The 6,956-nt window shown below is 39.1% G+C and overlaps 1 non-coding gene across 1 annotated transcript; it reads left to right on the top strand.

The window, feature by feature from the left end:
- The first annotated feature begins 6,458 nt into the window (after positions 1–6,458).
- Positions 6,459–6,534, top strand: TRNAM-CAU (transfer RNA methionine (anticodon CAU)). The gene has a single exon. It is a non-coding gene; the product is annotated as a tRNA-Met (tRNA).
- Positions 6,535–6,956: the final 422 nt, after the last annotated feature.

The raw sequence follows: 6,956 nt of genomic DNA, 5'->3' as shown, positions 1-6,956 counted from the left end.
AGAGGATATGAACAGACACTTCTCCCAGGAAGAAATACAAATGGCCAACAGATATATGAAAAGATGCTCATCTTCTTTAGCTATTAGAGAAATGCAAATCAAAACAGCAATGAGATACCACCTCACACCTGTTCGATTAGCTATTATTAGCAAGACAGGTAATAGCAAATGTTGGAGAGGCTGTGGAGAAAAAGGAATCCTCATACACTGTTGGTGGGAATGTAAAGTAGTACAACCATTATGGAAGAAAGTATGGTGGTTCCTCAAAAAACTGAAAATAGAACTACCTTATGACCCAGCAATCCCTCTACTGGGTATATACCCCAAAAACTCAGAAACATTGATACGTAAAGACACATGCAGCCCCATGTTTATTGCAGCATTGTTCACAGTGGCCAGGACATGGAAACAACCAAAAAGCCCGTCAATAGATGACTGGATAAAGAAGATGTGGCACATATACACTATGGAATACTACTCAGCCATAAGAAATGATGACATCGGAACATTTACAGCAAAATGGTGGGATCTTGATAACATGATACGAAGCGAAATAAGTAAATCAGAAAAAAACAGGAACTGCATTATTCCATACATAGGTGGGAAATAAAAGTGAAACAAAGAGACATTGATAAGAGTGTGGTGGTTACGGGGGGGAGGGGGGAATGGGAGAGGTAAAGGGGGAGGGGGAGGGGCACAAAGAAAACAAGATAGAAGGTGACAGAGGACAATCTGACTTTGGGTGATGGGTATGCATCATAATTGAACGACAAGATACCCTGGACTTGTTATCTTTGAATATATGTATCCTGATTTATTGATGTCACCCCATTAAAAAAATAAAATTATTAAAAAAAAATATACTCATGAAGCTGTTTTTACAGTTGATTATTTTTAAAAAGACAATTATTTAATCTCGTGAAGAAATAACAAGCTTGCCTTGACTGGTTGGCTCAGTGGTAGAGCATTGGCTGGTATGTGGATGTACCAGGTTCAATTCCTGGTCAGGACACACAAAAGAAGGGCCCATCTGCTTCTCCACCCTGCCCCCTCTCCTTTCTCTCTGCCTCTCTCTTCCTCTCTTGCAGCCAAGGCTCCATTGGGGCAAAGATGGCTTGGATGATGAGGATGGCTCCATGGCCTTTGTCTCAGGCACTAGAATGGCTCCAGTTGCAACAGAGCAACTCCCCAGATGGACAGAGCATTGCCCTGAGTGGGCATGCCGGGTAGATCCTGGTCAGGCACATGCAGGAATCTGTCTCTCTGCCTCCCAACTTCTCACTTCAGAAAAATACAAATAAATAAATAAATAAATAAATAAAATAACAAGCTTAAATAAAACTAGTGAAAGAAACTAAATTAAAGTGTTTTAAAGATGTTAAAATTTGGTATGATAATTTAGGTTTGATCATATTAAGTTGCTTTTGGAATTGAGCACATTTTAATCTCAAAATCACAGAAGGAGGAAAAAAGAATTGCTCTGTTTTCTTTACTTGAGTTCCATAGAAGTCAAATTGATGATTTATTTGTACTTAGGAGATAGGAAACCAACATTTTTTGACTTTCTAATTCTTCTGGCTATTGTTATGATTTCACAACACTATATACTTATTTCAAAGTTTAGTTTTGACTTCATATTTTATTTTATATTTTTCACTCATATTTTATGTGCAAAAGCAGTTTCTCAGTTCCAAAGTAAAAGTTTTGAAATATCTGATAGATTAAAAAAAACCTCCCCTGGCCTGTTATTCCTGTTATTCAGTGGATTAGAGTGTCATCCCAATACGCCAAGGTTATGAGTTTGATCTCCAGTCAGGGTGTGTGCTAGAGTCAACCAATGAATACCTAAATAAGTGGAACAACAAATTGATATTTCTCTCTTTATATCTCCGTGTGTTCTGATCAGAAATTGAACACAAGACTTGCACATGTCGGGTTGAAGCTCTACTACTGAGCCAATTATCCAGGGCCCATATCATCTATCCTTTTTAATCATCAGAGACATTAGCACATAGGCAGCAGAATGTCTACATAGCTTTTGCTCAGTCTCAAGTGGGTATTCTAAAAGAAGGGTAGAGGACCTGTGGACTGTGTACTTTTGATTTCTACATGCTTTCTTCTCTTGGCATTCCTGGATAGGACTGACAGACCATTTCTGATAGTTTCTGCTACATTATACATTAAAATATTCCCCCTCTCTCCTTCTTTTATTTTTTCATTTTCAGCTTCAACTTCACTCTAGTGATCCAAATCTCTGTATATGTTGGAACCTACATGGGTAAACTCAGAGCAGTCATTCCAGATTTTTTCTTTTTACATTCTGAGTCCCACAAAAAGACATGCACATAGGATGTGCTCCGACTAAAAATTGTGACTTCTACTTACTAAGACACCTACACCCAATGTTTTGAATTATAAAGTGCCATTTCTATAGAAATGTGTGGAGTTGAAACATGAAAACATTGTTAATGGAAGTTATTTACTTTAATTAAAAAACAGAAATTTAGGAAGTATACTAAATCTTAGATTCTAGACCTGTTGCAGCCACTTACCTCCAAATCACTTCAGTGTTTCCGGGGTTCTGGTCGCATTATTCATTTAAAAAGAAAAAAAGACATACTTACATTGCCTGCAAGGAAAAGACTCATGCTGCTTATTTCACGTGGCTATTATGAAGCTCCAAAAATATCATAACTTTTGGAATTGTTTTTAAAAACTTTAAAACACACTACAAATGTAAGATTAAAAAAATTTTTATTCTGCTGCTAAACTTAGACATTTGACTTTCACCTTCCTGACAGCTTTGTGACACAACTTTGCTTTAAAATTCGACAAACCACTTATAAGACAAAGATCATAGTCAATTCCAGGTTCCAAGCAAAACATTTCTTTTCATTAATTGCAGTGCTATTTTTATTCAAGTCAGAATAACAGGTATTATTCTCTCTGTGAGCTCAAGACAAGTTAGTGTACACCCCTTTAGGGCGTCTTAGCCCCATCCTGTGATCTTGCACATTTCCTTTGAAATTTAACACATACATTTTGAATAAAAAAAGCTTGAAATAGAATTTTGATACTGCAGTTTCTAACGAGATTGGTAGGTTGGCTCATTTCAATATCTTGCTTTGTGATTTGTACTATGGAAGAAAACAATTAGTGAGTTTGGCTTGCCAGTACCTTTAGTTCTCAATGTAATTTAGGATTATGAAAAAGTCATCCTCTGGTTCCCTGGTTAAACAGAAGATATGATAGTACAGAATGGAAGAAGCAGCATACAATAGAAAAGAAGAATCCCGGACTGGCAGGTCTGGATACTGGTACTTGTTCTGCTACTTCCTGAGTTCGTGAATTCCCTGGACCTATTTCATAATCTGTAAATTTAGGGATGTAAACACAATGGCCATATAACTCTGCAATATTGGTATCTATCCTTCTAAGAAGTAGTTTGTTGAAAGTAAACAAGAAATGTTAACCTTGGAAACAGCCAAATGTTAGCCTTGGAAAATTCAACTCTACTTAAGAACAAATATGCATTTACAGCTTCCAGAGATAATTCACATAGTCATTTACCTAAAAATATTTGTGTGTGGGTATGCATACGTGTGTGTGTGTGTGTGTGTGTGTGTGTGTGTACTGTGTAATGCAGATATATTTTATGTAACACAATTTCCAACCTAAATATCTATTATCTTAAATTTATTTCTACAAAATGATTTTACCTAATATTAGAGAAATTCTCACTGTCTTATTCCCATTGTAGCCATCAACTAGAGCATGCAGTGTAATAATAAAAGTTGGGATGTGATAACAACTAGCACCTAGTTTGGCTCTACAAATATTGTCTTGTGCTATCACTTACGAATGATGTGACTGATGTGGACAAGGGAAGGGAGAGGAAAGAAAAGAAAGGAGACAGGGAGAGAAACACATACAGAGAGAAAATTCTAGAGATTAAAAGAAAGCAAAGTGGCCCTTGCCAGTTGGCTGAGGAGTAGAACATTGGCCTGGTATGTGGATATCCGGGGTTTGATTCCAGGTCAGGGCACACAGGAGAAGAGACCATCTGCTTTTCCACCTTTTCCCCTTTCTCTTCTCTTCTTTTCTCTTCTCTTCTCTTCTCTTCTCTTCTCTTCTCTTCTCTTCTCTTCTCTTCTCTTCTCTTCTCTTCTCTTCTCTTCTCTTCTCTTCTCTTCCCCTCCCCTCCCTTCCCTTCCCTTCCCTTCCCTTCTCTTCTCTTCTCTTCTCTTCTCTTCTCTTCTCTTCTCTTCTCTTCTCTTCTCTTCTCTTCTCTTCTCTCTCTCTTTTCCTCCCACAGCCATGGCTTGGTTGGAGCAAGTTGACCCTGGGGCACTGAGGGTGGCTCCATGGCCTCACCTCAGGAGCTAAATTAGCTTGGTTGTCGAGCAACAGAGCAACAACCCCAAATGGGCAGAGCATTGCCCCATAGAGGTCTTGTTGGGTGGATACAAGTCAGTGTGCATGCAGGAGTCTTTCTGCCTCCCCGCTTCTTACTTAAGGAAAAAAAAAAAAAGCAAAACAGATCTTGGGCATGGAAGTTTTCTAACAATCCTGACATAAGGAGGTTCCTTTATTTGATTTGACTATTTTGGTGAGAAGCAAGTTGGTAGACATACAATCACTGGCCTGAGACCCAGAAGACCAGAGTTCCACTCTATTTAACAGCACTACATAAAAGCTTTTGTGTGAATCATCTGCCTTTTCAGGTCTCCAATATTCTCTCTTGTTGGATGATGAAGAGGGTAGACTAAATGATATCTAAAAGCTCTTCCATTCTGAACAGTCTACAAATGATTTAAGAAAGAATATTGTAAAAGAAGAGGCTTGTGGATCTTCATGGATGACTCATCTCTCTGAGTTATTACTAAAATAGTGTTTCAAATTAGTGCTTTGTTAAACCTGGCCCTTTGGTTGTATGATTCAATGTGTCACACAGTGCTGTGAGGATGAAATAAAAAGACTAAAATCCAAATATGCTTTTCCTACCATTGAGTTCTTATAGATGAATGGACATGAGCTTTATTTACCTTACCTCCCACAATATTGACAAGTAAATACAGATATTCTCTGAATTCAGAATTCCCTGGATCATTTCTCATTTCATACAAAATTTCAATCTTAAATATGCTATACAACAGTAGAATTTCATACATTCTACAACTGAGGGGAGTAAGGGAAGGTCTCCCCTCAATCACACCACCATCATCTATACTAAATTGTTCCAATCTAGTGATATCTCCATCATAGGTGTCTTTGTCTAGTAGTAATGATAATTATTGAAGAGTCACAAATTCACAAGGTAACCTAAAGTAAGTCACTTCAGATCTCTGAGCCTGTTTCCTTCTCTGAAAGTTGAATTAGGTGATTGTTTTCAACTTAAAAATTCTTGATTTTACATTTTATTTTAACATCAGGTTGGCATTTTAAAGCTGTATGACAGCAGGAGTTGGTATTATAAGTACATAAGTAATGTTTGTGCATAAGATCCATGAATGTATATGTGTATGTAAATCCTCATGGTGCAATTTCTGACATATTTTAAGCTAGTTAAGCTTCAGGAGCCTGTGGCTAGTACTTATGTCCCATTACTGTGCAGGGAGAAAAAGAGATCCACTAATCCTTCTCATTGCTTTTCAGTTCAGTTGAACCCTCCAAAGTGCGAGTTCAGGGGCAGATTTATAATCTGAAAGTGAGACACTCGATACCAAAAGTATTGGTGGAGCAGTCCCAGAAGACCTGCAATTATTCTTCTCCACATACCTTCATAAAGTTATTAGATATCCTTTTTGGAAAAGAATGTCTGACAAGGGACACAGCATGTGGTTCAGCTCCAGCCATGAATTTGATATAAGTTTTCGGGAAACCACAGGAAAGGGCAATATGAGTCTGCTCATCAGCTCTCTGGTTTCCTTATTTCCACTCTATGCATCGAGCTGATTCTTTGCTTAATACGGAACTGCCCGATAGAATTACAGATGCCTTCTAAGAGTAACTTACGCTGTTATAGATCAACGTTGGGCATTTTGTTTATTTGGAGATAGTGACTTAAAAATAACACCACAAGCTTGACCACGAGGTGGCACAGTGGATAGAACATCGGACCGGGATGTGGAGGAACCAGGTTCGAGACCCCGAGGTCACCAGCTTGAGCACGGGCTCATCTGATTTGAGCAAGTCTCACCAGCTTAAGCCCAAGGTCCCTGGCTCGAGCAAAGGGTTACTCGGATAGCTGTGCCCCCCCCCCCCGTCAGGGCATATATGGGAGACCAATCAATGAGCAAGTAAGGAGCTGCAATGAAGAATTGATATTTCTCATCTCTCTCCCTTCCTGTCTGTCTGTCCCTCTCTCTGTCACAAAAAAGAAAAAAAGAAAAAAAAAATAACACCACAATAAAGTATGTGCATAAAAGGTAGCAAAAAAGTTACAGATAAGAATCCAGGCCCTGGCCAGTTGGCTCACTGGTAGAGTGTCGGCCTCATGTGCAGGAGTCCTGGGTTCGATTCCCGGCCAGGGCACACAGGAGAAGCACACATCTGCTTCTCCATCCCTCCCCCTCTCCTTTCTCTCTGTCTCTTTCTTCCCCTCCTGCAGCCAAGGCTCCATTGGAGCAAAGTTGACCCGGGCATTGAGGATGGCTCTGTGGCCTCTGCCTCAGGTGCTAGAATGGCTCTGGTTGCAATAGAGTGATGCCCTAGTTGGGCAAAGCATCACCCCCTGGTGGGCATGCCAGGTGGATCTCAGTTGGGCGCATGCGGGAGTCTGTGTGACTGCCTCCCCGTTTCCAACTTCAGAAAATACAAAAAAAAAAAAAAAGAATACAATATGTTAGGTGAAATAATAACTCTTCCATATTGCTTATCTGTGACTAAAATCTGAAAAACAGTTAGAGGATATACAGATGAGGAAACTCAAATCTATAAAATGGCAATAATTAGGT

This window comes from Saccopteryx bilineata, chromosome X, assembly GCF_036850765.1.
Source record: "Saccopteryx bilineata isolate mSacBil1 chromosome X, mSacBil1_pri_phased_curated, whole genome shotgun sequence".
Classification (NCBI taxonomy): domain Eukaryota; kingdom Metazoa; phylum Chordata; class Mammalia; order Chiroptera; family Emballonuridae; genus Saccopteryx; species Saccopteryx bilineata.
The sequence above is the reverse complement of the archived record's forward strand: the minus strand, read 5'-3'. Positions and strand labels throughout refer to the sequence as shown.